The 16374-nt window shown below is 41.1% G+C and overlaps 2 long non-coding RNA genes across 2 annotated transcripts in view; one reads left to right on the top strand and one right to left on the bottom strand.

Moving 5' to 3' along the window:
- Window positions 1-3179: 3179 nt before the first annotated feature.
- Window positions 3180-13778, top strand: LOC116445958. Its single transcript, XR_004240967.1, has 3 exons — window positions 3180-7272; window positions 8691-8814; window positions 10348-13778. It is a non-coding gene; the product is annotated as an uncharacterized LOC116445958 (long non-coding RNA).
- Window positions 10520-16374, bottom strand: part of LOC116445959 — a 26911-nt gene continuing 21056 nt past the window's right edge. Inside the window, exon 3 of the long non-coding RNA XR_004240968.1 lies at window positions 10520-10601. This is a non-coding gene — a long non-coding RNA (uncharacterized LOC116445959). The remainder of the gene's footprint in view (window positions 10602-16374) is intronic.

Raw genomic sequence — 16374 nt, 5'->3', positions numbered from 1 at the left:
TAAGAGAACAGGATAAGAAATCATCATGAATACACAAAAGGAAAAATAGTATTTTAATGAAACTATAAAGCTTATTACTGCTTTATGGCAGAGGGTTACTGTCAGTGACCTAGAATAGACAGCTTTATATGCCAAAAGTGAAACCTCCTGTTTAATCTATCATAAGTGATGTTGGCATATTAAAATTGTGTGAGCTGATCCTGCTATATTCCATAAACAAGTCTTTTTTGGTACAATAGATTTATATTTGGTACAATATAAATTGTACCCCAAAAAAAGAAATTTTGGTGCAATAGCTTTACAATATTTTGGTAAAATAGCTTTATAAATAAAAAATTTATTTTGTTTGTTTTATAAAATAAAATTTTACAGATTTTAATACAGTCTTAATTTTAATACAGGTTGTCTTTCGGGTGTGAGCATCCAGAAGTATCATGGTAGACACAAAATATCAATATTTTAACTGTTTGAATTGTTTAAACCAATTTTGTCAGGTATATTTCTGGAGAAAAGAGACTGAATCTGAGACTGAGCCTACAAAAACCCATTTCATTGTTAATATTCAAGTTATTGCCAATTGCTACAACTGTATCATTAACCTAAAAATGCTGGGCGGAAGGGCTTGGTATGCTTCTTGAAACATTGAAACCTCAAATTTTAGCTTCTTTCTCCCCTACCCCCAAGGTAAATTTCTAAGGCTCCTGTCCAGAGAAAGGAGTGTGGAAAGCATGGAGAATAAACAACCTGTATGCATCAAAATCTGCAAGTAAATAAAATGAACTCATTATTTATTTTAGTAACATGATGTACGTGTTATATATAGAATTTCTGAGTGCTTGGTGATGAGAAAACTTCAAACTAAGTCAGATACAGCACTGACCTAGAAAGCATTGAGACCCTGCAGTATATGTGATAAGTACAATTGCTTTTCTAACTTTATTTACTTATAACTTGCTGGTCGATCTTCTCAAAGCCTCATATGATAGAATCAGCTCCTAAGGCATACTGTGGCCTACATCTGTGAATATAAAGTAGGGAAATGGTAAGTATGATAAAATAACTTATATAATTTTTAACGTTACGCACTATTCCTTGACCTGCTCCAACTCCTTCATTTACTGTTGTTTTCATTTTGATATAGATTTGTCTTGCCATTTCCCTTTTGTATTTCACCAGATTGCTACCTGTAGTGAATTAGAGGGAAGACAAGCATAAAGTCAATTCCACTTGCTGTAATTCCCCAGATTTTAAAAGGGAAAGACATTTATTTCATTTGCTTTGCAACCTATGAGCTCATGGGGTTCATTAATTTCTCAAGAAGTAAATAAGTTCCAGTGGTTTGTTCTCCAATTCATCACTTTTTGTCTGTTTCCATTTTAGCTGGTAATTCAAGCTCTACCTCTTGCTTGAATGAACTCTGTGAGAGAACACATCTGGGCTTTTTCAGCTTGGGGCACAACTGTGCAGAAAACAGGCATTTTTTGCTTAATTGCTCTTGTAATTGGCACCACATGGCTTCAGAGCACAGGTAGCACCGGAGCCTGGGTTATATTGCACTGACAGAGACCAGTAGGGACTGTCCCTATGCTAGACCATGTTTAACTGGCACTGGGGTGGGTTTCTTGGACATAGACATTCCTGGTCTTGCATCTCCCACTGAGTGGTATGAGGAGTGCTCCTGGGCATGCCAGCTGGGCAGGCATTTGTAGACATTGAGAGGAAACTGTAGCTTGCTTGTCTGCTGTTTTAGGCAGAAGGGAAACACAGTTGGGTGAGGAAGTCTCATTAATGAGGCCACTTTATTAGCAGCTTTTGGTGGGGTGGGGTGTGGAAATGTTAGATTTAGAAGATAATCAGCCTGCATTTTTATCTCTACTTCAAATAGTAGAATGGAAAATTATCTTATCTCCATAAACTGCTGTTTTTCACTTATTAAATTATTTTACCACCCAAAGCAGACGCCACACAAAGAGTTGTGGTTGGGAGGCATATAGTTATTTATCTTGGTCAAAGTGTCTCAGTTAGAAAGCTGTCAGTAGGAGATAATAATAATAAATACATATGACATTTGGCTAGAAGAATACAAGATTATACTAAATAGAAACACATTTCTAAAAGAATAATTGTAACTAATTAGAAATCTCCGGTTATGCTTAGAGTTGTAAGAAAGTGAAATCAAATTTAATTATGCAAGGTCCCAGTTGTGCCAAAGGTGTTATAAAGAATATCTTTATGGAGACATTCAGTATAACAAACTGGCTTCTGTTATTATTAGCTGCTCAGTTGCACATTTTCTTTATATTAGTTTAAAGTTTAATGATGGTGTTTGTAGGACTAATTACCAAGAATCTGCACAGCACTCATTTGGATAGTCACCCAAAAGGCTTACATTTTTGCAATGTTAAGTTATTGATGACTCCAAAGTCTCTTTGACTAAATTCTTTGTATTCTGTATCTGTAGAAACAGGTACATAAAAGTGGATATGTTCACAGCTCCTTTGGATGCATAAACAGTAAGTTTGAACAGTTGTTCCCTCCTTCCTGCATGGTAGCAGAGGATTGCTGGCCAGCATCAGGATTTACTAGGATGAGTGCAGCACTGCTCTGGGACATTGTCAGTGAAGGATTGGTTATCTTGGGTGATAGCAATGGTCCAGAGGCTGGGAGCTGGGAAAGGGAAATGTGGGCAACAAAGACACACAGTAGCCATACACGTTTTCTGACAACTAGTTGTCTAGGCATGCTGAGGAGGAAAGCTAATTCTTCATAGTAACTCCAGATAAAAATCTTAATACACAGCGAGAATATTGAGGAAAAGGATTTTGGCTGGGCAAACCTAACAGTGAGCCAAGGGCTTTTTCAGTAGCACTCACTGTGTCTTCACCTGGGGAGTCATTATCTCCCATGGTGAAAACAGATCTTAGGTACCAATGGTCATGGGGGAGCAGTGATCATGAGAAAAATGCTGTGATATTAGAAGGATGTGGGAAGATTTGATGTAAAGAAACCCTGCTAATTTTGGAATTGACACAGAAGTCAGGAATGGTTTCTGGATTAGGCTGTGCAGTCCAAACCATTTTCCCATTCTTTTCTGGCAGCTTGGTTTCCCACTGCAGCCTCTCTGGAGATGACATGGTGACATGGATTAATGAAGCTTTCAAATTCATGCAAGTCTTCCCAATTATTTTTTCAGGCCCTGCAAAGTTAAGTCTTTTCTTCTCTGTTATAAGAGCATTTCTTTCCAAGAGCACAATTTGCTTCTCAGCCCCAAAGGTGACTTTCCTGCCAATAAAGATCCCTCCAGGTCACCACCAGGCAGTTTTGTCTTTAAACCACCTGGCCTGACACACTGGGACTCTCTTCTTCCCCACCTACCCTGAAGATAATCACAAGGCAACCATCTCTATTCCTACAGCTCCTCTCCCCTGCTTTGCAGGATCACAATGAAGTATTAGTCTTGGGAGCTGACTGTGGGACTGACCCTTGATTATGGCAGGAGGAGGCTGGTAGGAACAACAGGAACACCGTGTTCCGTGGCCACTCATCTGACACGTGGCACTTAGCTCTTCTGCAGCATTGCAGGTGTAGAGCCAGGGCTGAAAGCCTCGGCTTGAGTAGCTCTGATCTCCAGGAGGGGCATACAGCTCAAACGTACCTTAAAAGAGAAAGGAGCTGTGTCGTGTGTCTCAGCCTTGACTGTCATGTTCCTGGGCTTTGCACTCAAGTAGGGGGAGGCAGCCAGAGAAAGGCAGCAAAGCACAGCACAAGTATTTGTTCCAGTGGATCTGCAGGCACTGTTGGCAAAGGAGTCATTCCTGCTACTGACAGTAACCTGGGATAGGATTCACTTCTCTCCACCTCAGACACCTGTGATGTACATACATTTGCAGCTGAACTGGGAGCTCCAGGCTTCCCTTATTAGTTAATGGAAGTGATTCTCTATTTTTAGGCATGACTCACCTGTCCTATTTTAGCTCTCTATTTTAGTGCATGATGAATTGTATGATGTCCATTAACAATTCAGGAGAGAGTCTAATCCAAGTAGCTCAGATGTGGACCTCTCAATTGATTTATTTGGATCAATTCTACCCCATCTGCCTAGGTCCTTAAAGCACTGGGTGTCTTCCAAGGCTAAAACTGAGGCAAACAGTGAGAGAGGGAGTGCAGACAGCACTTTTGCTTTCTTTGCCCAGATAGCAGCATATTTTCAGGTGTGACTTTGGCAGCTGAATACTTGAATTGGCTGTGGTCATTTTGTACTGTCAAAGGTATCATTGGTCCTTGTCTAGGAGCAGTATGGTCTCCATCTGTACAAGCTCCATCTAGCTGGAAAAAGAAAAGCAATTTTAGCTGCCTTACCTCTCAAGTATCTACTGTTTTATTGACAAATTCCTCTCCCTTGCCCTATCCCAGCCCTCCTTTTCCTTATGGTTCTCTGTCTGGACCCCTCTTGATGCAGCCAGACCTGGAAATGCTGTGTTAACTCCTCCGAGGCTGCTGACCTTCCTTACCTTTTGCTGACACTAAGCAAAGATGCTCCCTGGCATAGAGGCAAGAATGTCAGCTACACCTCAATATTCACTACTGTGGGACTTAGGATAACAGATCCCTGCACGTGACCCACGCACCTCTGCCTCCCACATCATAAGGAGAGCTTGCTGTGGGTTGGAAGAGGCAGCAGTAGGGAAGGCTGGGTCCTACTGAGCATTTCTAAGCTGATGAAAACAGCAGGAATTCCCCAGTGGTTGTCCATGTGCAGGACCAGGTGTAGGCAGCAGAGCATGTCCATAGGGATGAGAGACTGCTGTGTCTCCCACACCATTTTTCCACAGCTGACATGGGCTCAAGATGTTTTCTATGGGAACAGAACTCATGTGTAGCACATCTGTGAGCCTCTGGGTACTCAGGTAGCTGCACTCCTTGAGGACACCACAGGCCAGAAGCCATGAGTGACTGCTGGCTGCCCACACCCTGCTTGGCAACCTCCTGGGAAGATCAGTGGCCCACCACTGAGGGCTCTTACAGGTGGGGTGTCTGCTATGACAGTCTCAAGGTGAGCTGGCCCTAGGGGTGGGTTATATGGAGACTGAGGAATGAGACATTTGTGATCAGTTCAGATGTCTAATAGAACTAGGATTGAATTTCTCATTTCCAAGCCTTGCTTGCAGCTTAATATTGATGCATCTCTTCCTGCCCTAGCTTTTTAATCTGAAGGGTTTCTTTTCAACTTGTTTCATCCCTATTCAAACCATATAGTTGTCAGTGGTGTACAAATCTGCTGGATATTTATTTTAATGTCAGTTCTGACCTGAGTGTGCATACCAGCTGTCTAATGATGTCATGAGCTCTGATATCTGCCATCCCTAAACTCAGTCTGAATCCAGTACCTGTTCTAAACTGGAATATCTGTGTACTCACACACATAGGATGGGTTTCCTTATCCTCTCTTGCCAGCTAACACAGTGAATCCTGGCTGGACTGAGAACACAGAATCACGCTTTGTTCTGCTCATGGTTTGCATTTTGTTTCCAGGCTGTCATTCCAAGACAGATGATGAACTTGGCCTGTGATGAATTGCAGAGGCTTTGGATAAAGGGTGAAAATGTTGATCTTCATGGGTAGGATTTCTTCGCTAAAGGAGAAGTGCAGATGTCCAAGGATATGTAGGATGCAGAGAATCCATCTTGTGACACTGATACTTTATAAGCACAAGTTCAGAGTACGTGTCCAGCTGTTACATCAGAACACAGCAATGATTAACAGCTTTCTGTTCGAGTGCAAGATGATCCTGTAGGATGTCATATAACATGGAGTGCTGATATGTGTCATGTCCCAGGACTGATTCTCAGTAATCCTTCTTGGCATAAGGAGAAAAGAGCAAACACAGCAGGTTCTAGCTGTATCAGTTACTGTACATCTGAAATGTGTCCTGATTCTAGAAGAATATATGTTAGATAGCATAAAATACATGAAATGCAAGTCATTTGGCACACTTAGGGAGCTCTGTCCTCCTTTCCCCTTCTGCTTCTCTTATTGCTAATGAAACAGCTGCTTTTTGCTTTCAGGCTTTAACCTATTTTTAGAATCCTTTTATGCTATTGGCCCTTTGAAATGCATGAATTGCTGTGAAAGAAAGCCAGTGTCATTTGCTGTGAGGCAGGAGGAAGGCCTATAGGTGAAGTCATGTCTGGTGATGAAAGACTGTCTCACCTATTCGTCTCCTCCCTTCCTTTATTTCTCTAAAGCAGCCCAGTTCCCCATGGCCCATGGTTCCATACCTTTTATGCTTTTATTTAAGATTACAATTATATCAGCCACAGCCCTTCATTAGCACAGCACCAGCAGATAACTCCCCCCTTTGGGGGAAATATTTTTTTTCACATCTAGGGCCCCGTTCCCACTGCAGGAATGTGCTGGTGCAAAGTAGAAGAGGAAGTGGAGGAGCTTGGTTTCCAAGGAGAGAAGCTGGAGAGCAGTGCAGAAAGAAGGAAGCTGTGAATGAAAGAGGGCAAGTGGAAGGTAGAATCTATTGATTGGATGAGAAACCTTGTTTCTGTGAGCAGCTGTGTTCTCAGTGGGATGTCAGATTTTGACACTGTTCAGCAGGATTTCACTGGGAGGGCTGTGGGTTGGCAAGTAGAGTATATCATCATCTAAAGAGTCAGGTTATCTTAGTGACTGAGGATGCCAAAGATACAAGTCCAGAATCACTGAATTGGTACGTACTCTGATCTGCCCAATATGACCATAGGTGTGACTTTAAATGTGAGATAAATCATTGCATTACTTCATTAGTTACTTACCGTCTACAATTAATTAATTCAGCACTAAACTAGCTTAAGCAGCAGTTCCTTACAGGATTTGCAGTTTGTAGGCTGGAGGCCCATTTGTGTCTCAGCTGACACAAATGAACATGCTGTGGTTAACTGAAGTGGGAAGAATCATACATAGTGTCTTGGTTGCAGTGTTGACAACTTACTCATTTCTTTTAAAATCCAAGCCATGCTCAGCTCATTTTGGATGATTAAAAAAGGAGTTTTTATTTTTGTTTCCTAATTTCTGAGTTTTCTCCTGAAAAATGTTTTTGATCTGATCAAACAGATTTATCCTTCCAGACAGACCTTTATTCTCATTGCTGCAGCCATTTCTGCCTTGAGGCAGTGAAGAGGACTCCTGTTTCTCTGCATCCCTTCACGGTTTCACTGCAATTGAGTCATCTCCAATGTATCTGCTAAACCCTGGCTAAAGACAAGAAGGTCTGAACACAGCAAGGTTTGGCTTTCCTTTTTATGGTTGAAAAATGTGTTTTGAATTCTGTGCAACAGAGAAGATCTCTGTATGTAGTATTGCATGGACTGCAAATATCTGCCATGTTTCACTCTGCTTAGAATACAGCCACCTATGACACCTGTATAGTGTCTTGTGTTCTTAGAGCACAGTAGACAATGAAGTTTAGGAAGCACATTTTGTTAAACAGACCATGGTTAAGGAGGTAGATGGTTGGGAAAAATAATTCTCCCTAAGATTATAAGTATTAATTCCTATCTGTTTTTCTTGCCCTTACTCTCATTTTTTTTAGGAAAAAATCAGGCATTTGCTTTCACACCATATTGCAGTTGAAAATACAGTGTTAAAATAGTGTTGGATGACTGGAAGGGACAGCCTAATGAAAGTGATGGATGGGAGCAGCTGGAGAGATAGTGAACATGTCTGTGATTTTTGAAATTAATAACCATGGTATAAAATAAGTTATGTGGTTTTATAATAATGTGTTTGACACTGTCCTCAGCAGTAACTCTGCTTTATGTCTTTGTACAATGCTCAGCAGAGACTCTTGTTGTTATAAATGAATCGCTAATTTGGTGACCTCAGCTGATACCCTGAACAAAGGGCCAGTGACTGTTTGGTCTCAGATGACCCCAAGCTGAAATTTTGGGTACAGGGGTAACTCTGTGTGATAATTAGTGACTTCAGATGACCATGAGCCAAAATTTTGGAATAAAGGTGACCTCTAGTAACTCCATCTATTAATTGGTGATCTTAACTCACTCTCTGTGCTAATTAGCAACCACAGATGATGCCCGCATTGTAACTGCTGACTTCTTCTGCCCCTAGACACACATGCTGTGCATGTGATTTTGGGATCACCACATTAGCACCTAGAGGTCAGTTCCAGATGCCCATACACCAAATCTAACTCCACAGATCAGCTCAGGCCCATCCTGTCCTGTATTTCTTTCTCAGAAGTCCCCTGAGATGTCCCTATGAGCCCACAGTGTCCTTTGAAGTTACTTGGGGACCAAATGTGCTTCAGGACATCCACTGAGATCATCCTGATATCCAAAAAGACCTTTGGGTTCCACTGGGGCTCAAGAATTTGGCCCTACTATCATTTGTCATCCCCCACTTGGCTTCTTGGGGTCATTTCTTACAGAGGTTACAGAGGTACCAGTTATATCCCTTGAGCTGACCCAAGGTAAGTTCCTGCTGAAGTGTAACATTCTGGCTGCTTTCAGAGGCTCTCCAGATCCAGTGTCAGTTGGAAGGAGCGTGAGTGGGATGAACCCACTAGAAGATTTGCATTACATACTTGTCCTGAGTGCAGCTTTCAGGCAATACCCTCTGAGAGGAGCATGTGAAGCGTAAGAATGGTGACCCCCATGCATCTCCCCCTCTATTTCCCCCTACAGAAAGCACCATGTAGCAAAAACGCAACGTTGAAAATGGAAAACAGGGAGCAGCTGTTTTATTTCGGGAGAGAAGAGTAAGAGGCAGCTGCTTTTCCTTGGAAAACTGTTATGGAGTTGATATAAGGTGTCTTCCATCTCTTTACATCATATGGAGTTTTAGCAGAGTCTTGGCCCCAGCAGGACTCTGATGTCTTCCATCACCTCTCACCACAGTGCCCTCCTTCTCTGGGCCTCTTGGAACTCATTGCCTGAGATCCTTCAGCTCCCCATTGTTCACTTTATGGTTTTGGCTACTAAAACCAGTTAATGGCACCTTACTTAGCAGTTGCCTTTCAGGAGGAAGCTACAAAGAGAATATACTTCTCAATGTCCATGCACATTTCTGTAGGAGCAGCAACATCTGCTTGGAGACTTTCTGCCCTGTGCAAACACATGGGGCCCCAGTGGCAAACCCCTGTGAGTTCTGAAAAACTGGATTAATCTTTGCTTCAAGTATTTTGAGATAAATTGTCCCAGCTTTCATATGAAAAAAAACCCCAACCAAACAACTAAAAAAAAAAAACCAAAACCAAACCACACACAAAAAAACAAAAACCAAAACAGTGAGGGAATTGGATGGGGAAAAAAGACCCAAATTATTCCAAGAGAGGAGGGAGACTGGGCTATAGGGAGAAAATGAGACAATGCAAAGTCCAAATGTGCAGTTCCAAATGCCCAGCTCTAGCTGAAGCCAAAATAGTTCTCTTTACACCTTTTACCTCCTCTCTTTTTTGTAACCTACATCCTGCTGGGGTTACTCAGAACATGGAGACAACAAAATGCAGAAGCCCAAGCTGACCCAGCTTCTGTCCAGGTACCAATACACATATAAAGGTGCTTCCACTTGGCTTTAACGTGTTGAAAAACCCGAAGGAGACCATACGCACCAGCAAACCCCCAGGAACTCCTAGGGGTTGTCCCACATGGCAAAGAGCTGGGGCAGCAACAGGGCAGGCTTGGGGCAAGGCACCATCCCATACCAACCATGCATGTAAAAGAGGCACAACTATGCTAAAGACAACAAATAGTGGTGCTGCATTTCTTTGATGCCTCTTAGAGGATGAGTAAACCAATACTTGGTGCTTCCCTGCAACAAAATCCAGGGCAAAAGACCAGATCCTTCTTCCTTCAAATCAGTGTTAAAACAAGTACTGAACCTACTGCAACCAATACAGAACCATTTTATAAAACACCGTCAGCTCTTGGGACAGTCCCCACTCTGTGTTTAATGGGTTTGCTCATCCTTTCAGAAAAAATTTATTCTGGTGTGACTCTGTCAAAACCAGTGGTCAGAGCAGAGCATCAGATAGTGTCCATGAACTTTGAGTCTGCCAGAATGCCAGAAGGCAAAATACCAGGTCGTCGGGTAAACTCTGGGAAAGCTAGGTAATACCAGTAGTGTTGGTCTGATTGAAAATGTTATTTGGGCCTTTATTTAATAGTTTTCTTTCAGAGCAGACTGCTTTTCATTACCATTTTAAATAGACACTACCACCATAGTTAATAACTTTCATGGTATTTTTACCCTCCAGCAACTTTTTTATTTATTCTTAAATTATAGATGTTCTGCTTTTCTCTGGCATGCTTTTTTTTTTTTTTTTTTTTTTTTTTGCGCTAGAACTCGATAATAAATTACCCAGGAGAACCATGCACTTGTGAAAGAAAGAAGCAATGGAACTGAGACTGAACACCTACCTGGTCAGCAGGAGATCAGAAGTCATGTTCAGCTCCCAGCAACCTGCCTGTCAGCCTGGAATATTGCTGTAAAATCCATGCAGTTATGCTGCCTTCACAGTGAAGCCTCCAGCCAGATGACATTTGTATGTGTGAGGAGTTTGTGCTGGGTGGAAATACCTGAAATACTGCAGTCACCTGTTGGCTGAAGAACAAGCATCCACGAATAAATGTCATTTTGAATTGTCCCATTGACTCACCAACACCACACAATAAAACAGTCCCTTTCCTTCCGGGGCTTAGCAGTGCTGCTGTCTCCATGTCTGCACAGACATCTGCATAAGCTGCGAATTAAATGAGAAGACAAGAAATCACCTTAAACATCAAATGTTCCCTACTGGTTTGTGTTTATGCAACAGACAGAGCCAAAGAGAAGATGTGACCCATATACTCGGGTTATAGGACTAACATCTTATAGAAATTCAATGTTTTGGTAATCCTAGGTACTCCTTTGGGACTCTGGCCTAAGTCTGTGTTGATATCTCAACCTGCAGGAGGTGAGGCCTAAAACAAGTTTCTCAGATAAAATGCCATAACATTGCCAAGCCAAAGGAAATAGTGGTGGAAGATACACAGAAAAGCAAATTCAGTGAGTTACTTGTAGGGAAGTTGTAGCTACTCAGACATGTGAAAGGAAGAATATTCATTGAAGGAGCAGAGTGGAACTCTCTTCTATTTAAATGTATTGGTTGACTGAAGTGGGAATATTCAAAGCATATTTTTCTCCTATTAAGCAAGTACCAGCTGCTGGAACAGAAAGACATGCAGGAGAGTGGATCCAGCTGGTTTCCTCCCTTGCCATGCTCTCAGAGCACCTCAAAGACTGCTCTAGGCTCTAATGTCTGGTAAAAGATCCCAGAGAATGAGAATTGGTGATGACAACTCCAGCAAAACAAACACCCATCTCCTCTCCTGCCTGGATATAACTTCAGAGGAATTTTCTTAGGGATGTGAGACGCCTTTCAGATATAACAAGAATATTTTAATATATGGACAATTCAGTCAAACCATGGTATCTCCAACACAAAAATAGCTAGTTCTTCTTCTCTACCATGCCTGCATCAATAAAGCTACTATTGAACCATTGGTGTGTATTCAAAGAGCAGCAAAACTTACAGGGAGCCAGAAATTATTTAATAATAACAGAATGAATGTGACTAAGTAAAAGGCCTAAAAGAGAGCTCAGACAGCTAAAAATACAATCAAAGAGAGAAGATTAGAAACAACTGAATGAGTTCAAAAAACAGTGAAGCATTGGTTTTGGAGCAGAAAACCTTTCTGAAAAAAATACCAGTATGTTTACAAAAGCTGTTTTCTACACAAAATGCTGGAAGCATCAATGGAATATTCAAATTTATGGAATCACTAGAAATTCAGTGCAAGCCAGAAAAATTGTTTGGTGAAAGTCCTCTAAGAATTGCATGCCATTTCTAACTTCTGTTAGTGCTGGGTGCTGTGGGACCTCGAGTTCTGAGCAAGATGTAATTAGAAAGCAACACAAGCCTTAGAAGTTGTTCCTATTTCAGCTATTTCTAAGGGCACTTTTAATTGGCAATATTCAAATATAAACTCCTCCAGATATGAGTAATGACACAGTCTTCAACTCTCTCCTAAATTATTCCGAGTTTCTCAGTGAAAGATTATTTTAGTATGAACCAGTTATCTCCATTTAGAATAATAAGACAGCAATTTTGGTAGATTCTGAGCTAAACCTTCTTGAGACTGGTGTGTAATGAAAGAGAGAAAAGTAGCTCAGTAAAATAATCAGCAACAGAAAGACTTTTAGAAAGCTTCAATATGTTCAGAAGACTCTGAGCACTGAAATATATGTATAAATACATATATTTATATCTTCATAAACACCTCAGAAGGGAATGAAGAACCACTTCTTGGGTTGATGGTCTGGCTGAAGCAATGCATTGGAGCCATGAGCAGAGAGCTGCTGTTTGTATCGCTCTCAGATTTAAAACAGCACATTGTCCTGACTAAACATAATTTGTCAAGGATGTCTGACTATCACCAGTTTCTACACTTAATCAAAATATACCATTCTTTCATTAGTCACTTGCATCAAAAGGATGAGAAAGCTTACAACAAAGTCCTTATTTTCCAGAGAACTCTCTGTTAGGTAGTTCTTACTATGACTACTCAGGATGCAGTGACTTTGAGCAATGACTTTCTCTTACTGTATATTTATGAAACAAATTCATTTCCTGATGTAAATTAATAGTGGTGGCTTGTAGGAAGAACAAAACCTACACATGTATGTTATTATGAAACATGCCAGCAAAGCATTTATTTTATTAAGCTACCAAACACCCTGCAAGACACTGAATGTACAATAAGATAAGAATGAGGGGGGGAAAAAAAGCCTGTCCCCTAATCAGCTCAGAAGTTCAACAACACTGAAATGTTGCAGACTCATGCCATGTACCATTTCACAGAGAGCTGCTGCAGAGGAAACAGCGTGTGAGACAGGTAAGGCTGGGTCCCCACTGGAATTCAATTAACAGACTGCTTGATGTTTTCTAATTATCATAGAATCATAGAATAATTTGGAAGTTGGAAGGCGCCTTAAAAGATCATCTCTTTCCAACCCCATTGCCCTGGGCAGGGACAACTTCCACTAGACCAGGTTACTCCAAGCCTCATCCAGCCTGGCCTTGAACACTTCCAGCAATGGAACATTCACAGCTTCTCTTGGCAATCTGTGCCAGTACCTCACCACTCTCATCCTAATTATCTGAAACAAATCTCAACAGCAGGCACTACTGAAGGACATAGAGCTATTTATGTTTTCTGTAGAAATCCAAACGTCTAACAGCTTGAAATAAAGGTGCCCTTTGTGGATTTATTGACAGCCGATGAGGTTCTTGCACTTTCAAAACAGGCTGTGAAATTCCTGACAGAGGAACGGGCACTGGCAGTGTTGCTGGAGCCATCAGGAAAAGCTGAGGGCCACACTTCTGCTGCATCGTCCATTTTTCACCACAACAGGGTCACAAGGACCAAAATGCAGTTCATTTACCTTGTTTTCCCTTTTGCCATGGGATAACGCATCTTCTGAATGCCATTTTTTCTAAAAAGGCTCTCAAACAAACTGAAAACAATCTCCTGTGGAAACTCCATGCTCTCTTAGTATAGTATTTATAATATAGTATTTGTGGAATAGGTGATACATCCTTCAAAAGGTAAAACACCCCAAGTATTATATGAAAAAACATACAGTGCTTGCATTATGTTTTGGCAATATTTTTAGGAAATCTCTGAAAAGCTAAAGAATAATAATAAAAAAAGTTATGTTTTGAACATCTATTTCATATAGACTTCCAACTGTGTGAGCCCCACAGTAGTTTACAAAGCGTCTCTATGCATGGGCATGTGGGAGGTCACATCCTCCCATGACTGACATGACTCTGTCTCCTTTTTCCCAAGAAGGCTTCAGAACCTGAGGAAACACAGGCTGGTTCTCTCTCAGGTTTCCCCTTCCCCAAAGATTTCACTTTGCTCTTCCTTGTTAACTGCCATAAATGGCTCCTACAGAAAGAATGAGAATTTGATTAGGATGCATCACACAGGCCAAGGAACAGGAATCAGCATCATTTATCCTGCTGCAGCACAGCACCTCACAATGAAAACCACATGGGAAATCTGAAAAGTGACAGTCAGGGCTCCAGATTAAAATGATTCTTGAAATTTCAAGGAAATTAAGCCTGAACCTTAGGTTTAATTAATTAGTCAATTATTACACACAAATATTGCTTTCAGCTCCAGAACTAAGTATCTCCAAAATATCAGAAGCTGTTATTTTGGTTAAGGTATGCTTCTGATAGCAACTTATACATTTTAAATATTAAAGATTACAAAATAATATGAGAAATAAGAACTTATAAAATAGGTGTTCATTCTCAGTATTCTTCTCAGTGCAATGAGGTACAATATTCTGATATCAAGGTCAGTTCTTTGATTCAGTGGTGTCAAAGTGCCTCCAAAATGCTTCTAATTAGGCACATTTATCAATAAAATTCATCCATTTGTATTGAATCCTTTTTATAGTGGGTAGCTCTGGTTGCCAGCAAAATGAGGTCAAAGTGAACAGAGGGGCAATGATGTCTGTATTCCTGGCCTCCACTCATTTAAAAGCTCATCCTATTTCTACTTCATTGTGTTTAAAATAGAAATGAATTTCACAAATTAGATTGAAATCCATGAGCAATTAAAAAAAAAAATTGTTAGTCAAACGCTGTTATCACTGTTAGAAAACTGGACTATCATTGCTTCGGTAACACAGCAAAAAATGGTCCCATAATTGACACTGGATAGATAGCTGGAAAGCAAAATAATGAAGTTGCCCCGGGTGAATTTGAAGAAGTGAAGTCTTTTAACTAAAGACAAAATAATTGGAAAGTTTTAGCTAAGAAATAATGGGGAAATGAACAGAACACTACCATAAAAAAAGCTTGTGTAGGCTTAGATAAAAAATAGAGCAGTTGAGACTTGAAGACAGCATTGGCAGTGATTAGAAAAGAAAATAGAGAGAATGACAAAATGTTATGCATAGATGTTGCCTTCTTTAAAGTCAGAGTTTTCTGTGGAGTTGTTTGAAAAGAGAGGTAGGAGTTGGGGTGAAGAAATGTGACCACATGATTGCACAGGCAATCTTCCTTTAATGAAGAGCAAATCACCTGTGGATTAATGGTTTCTGCTGGGGCTGGGGTGCACAATGCACTCTGCACTATCTTTCACCAATTCTTCTTCTTCATTAAGGATATGGAAATTTTGCAGCAAATAAACCCTCCTGTGCTCCAGCTGGTCCTTAGTAATCAGAGGGGCTGGGTGTGCCTGCACTTAATTTCTGATTGTAGCCAATTCGGCACTGTCAGTCTGGTGGAGATCAATAAGAACTGGCATGATTACAGACTTACAAATAGTGCATTTTACTAGTCCAGTACTATAGGTCTGGCTGAGTTCAACGAGAGCTTTCACAAATACAATGGTTTATTGAAGCAATGGGAAAGGAGATTCAGGATTACTGGTTAAAAATGCACTAACTTGCACAGTGTTACTCTGTATTGAGACAGAAGAGATATTAGTGATGCATATATGGAGACAGATAGATAGATAGATACACAGGTCTGCTTCAATATGGGTGGAGCTGGAAAGCCCACCTAAAGACATCCCATCAGGAGAGAAGGAGACACACAGTCCATCAGCAGACCCTGAGAAAGCAGAGGTGTTTCCCCCTCTTAATTCTCCTTTTTGTTTTCTTTATCTGTCAGAACTTGGATGGCACTGCAGGCACACACCATGGTGTGCCCAAGAGCTGTACACGTGCATCACCAGTGTTAAAAGGTCCCAGGCACTGGAATTGGCTCCAAGGCAGACCAAGGCAGTTGGCCACAAATGTGCCAGTGAGCCCTGCACATATATTGCAGCCAAAATCTGATGAATTTGCGGTGCAGCTCACATGGGTTCAGGTGATGGTATTTTCTTGCAATCCTCAGTTGAAACTACTGTCTCAAGTGAGTTGAAGTAAGTTGCTCAACATTCAGAAGAAAGGGGTTGTACTAGTTTGAAAACAAACTAGTGGGAGACACCAAGTCAGAATAACAATTTAATAGGGAAAAAAATAAGGAAAGAAAAAAAAAAAATAAAGGCAGAAAACACTGGGTTAAACTGACAGAGTCAGGGTACAACCTGACACCCTGTTAATCAGGGTGGTGGTAGCAGTCTGGTAGGATGGGGCTGCAGTCCTCCTGAAGAGGTGATCCTGTAGAAAAATGGGTCTGCTCTTCCTCAGAAGGTCCAGTGGTGGCTATGTAGCTCCTGTGCTCTGGAAATCCAGTGGAAAGATTATTTCTGGTGTTCAGCATCTCAGATTATATCCACGATGGGATGCGTGGTTCCTCCC

The sequence above is a fragment of the Corvus moneduloides genome, chromosome 6, assembly GCF_009650955.1.
Source record: "Corvus moneduloides isolate bCorMon1 chromosome 6, bCorMon1.pri, whole genome shotgun sequence".
NCBI classification, from domain to species: domain Eukaryota; kingdom Metazoa; phylum Chordata; class Aves; order Passeriformes; family Corvidae; genus Corvus; species Corvus moneduloides.
This window is presented reverse-complemented; position numbering and strand designations above follow the sequence as displayed.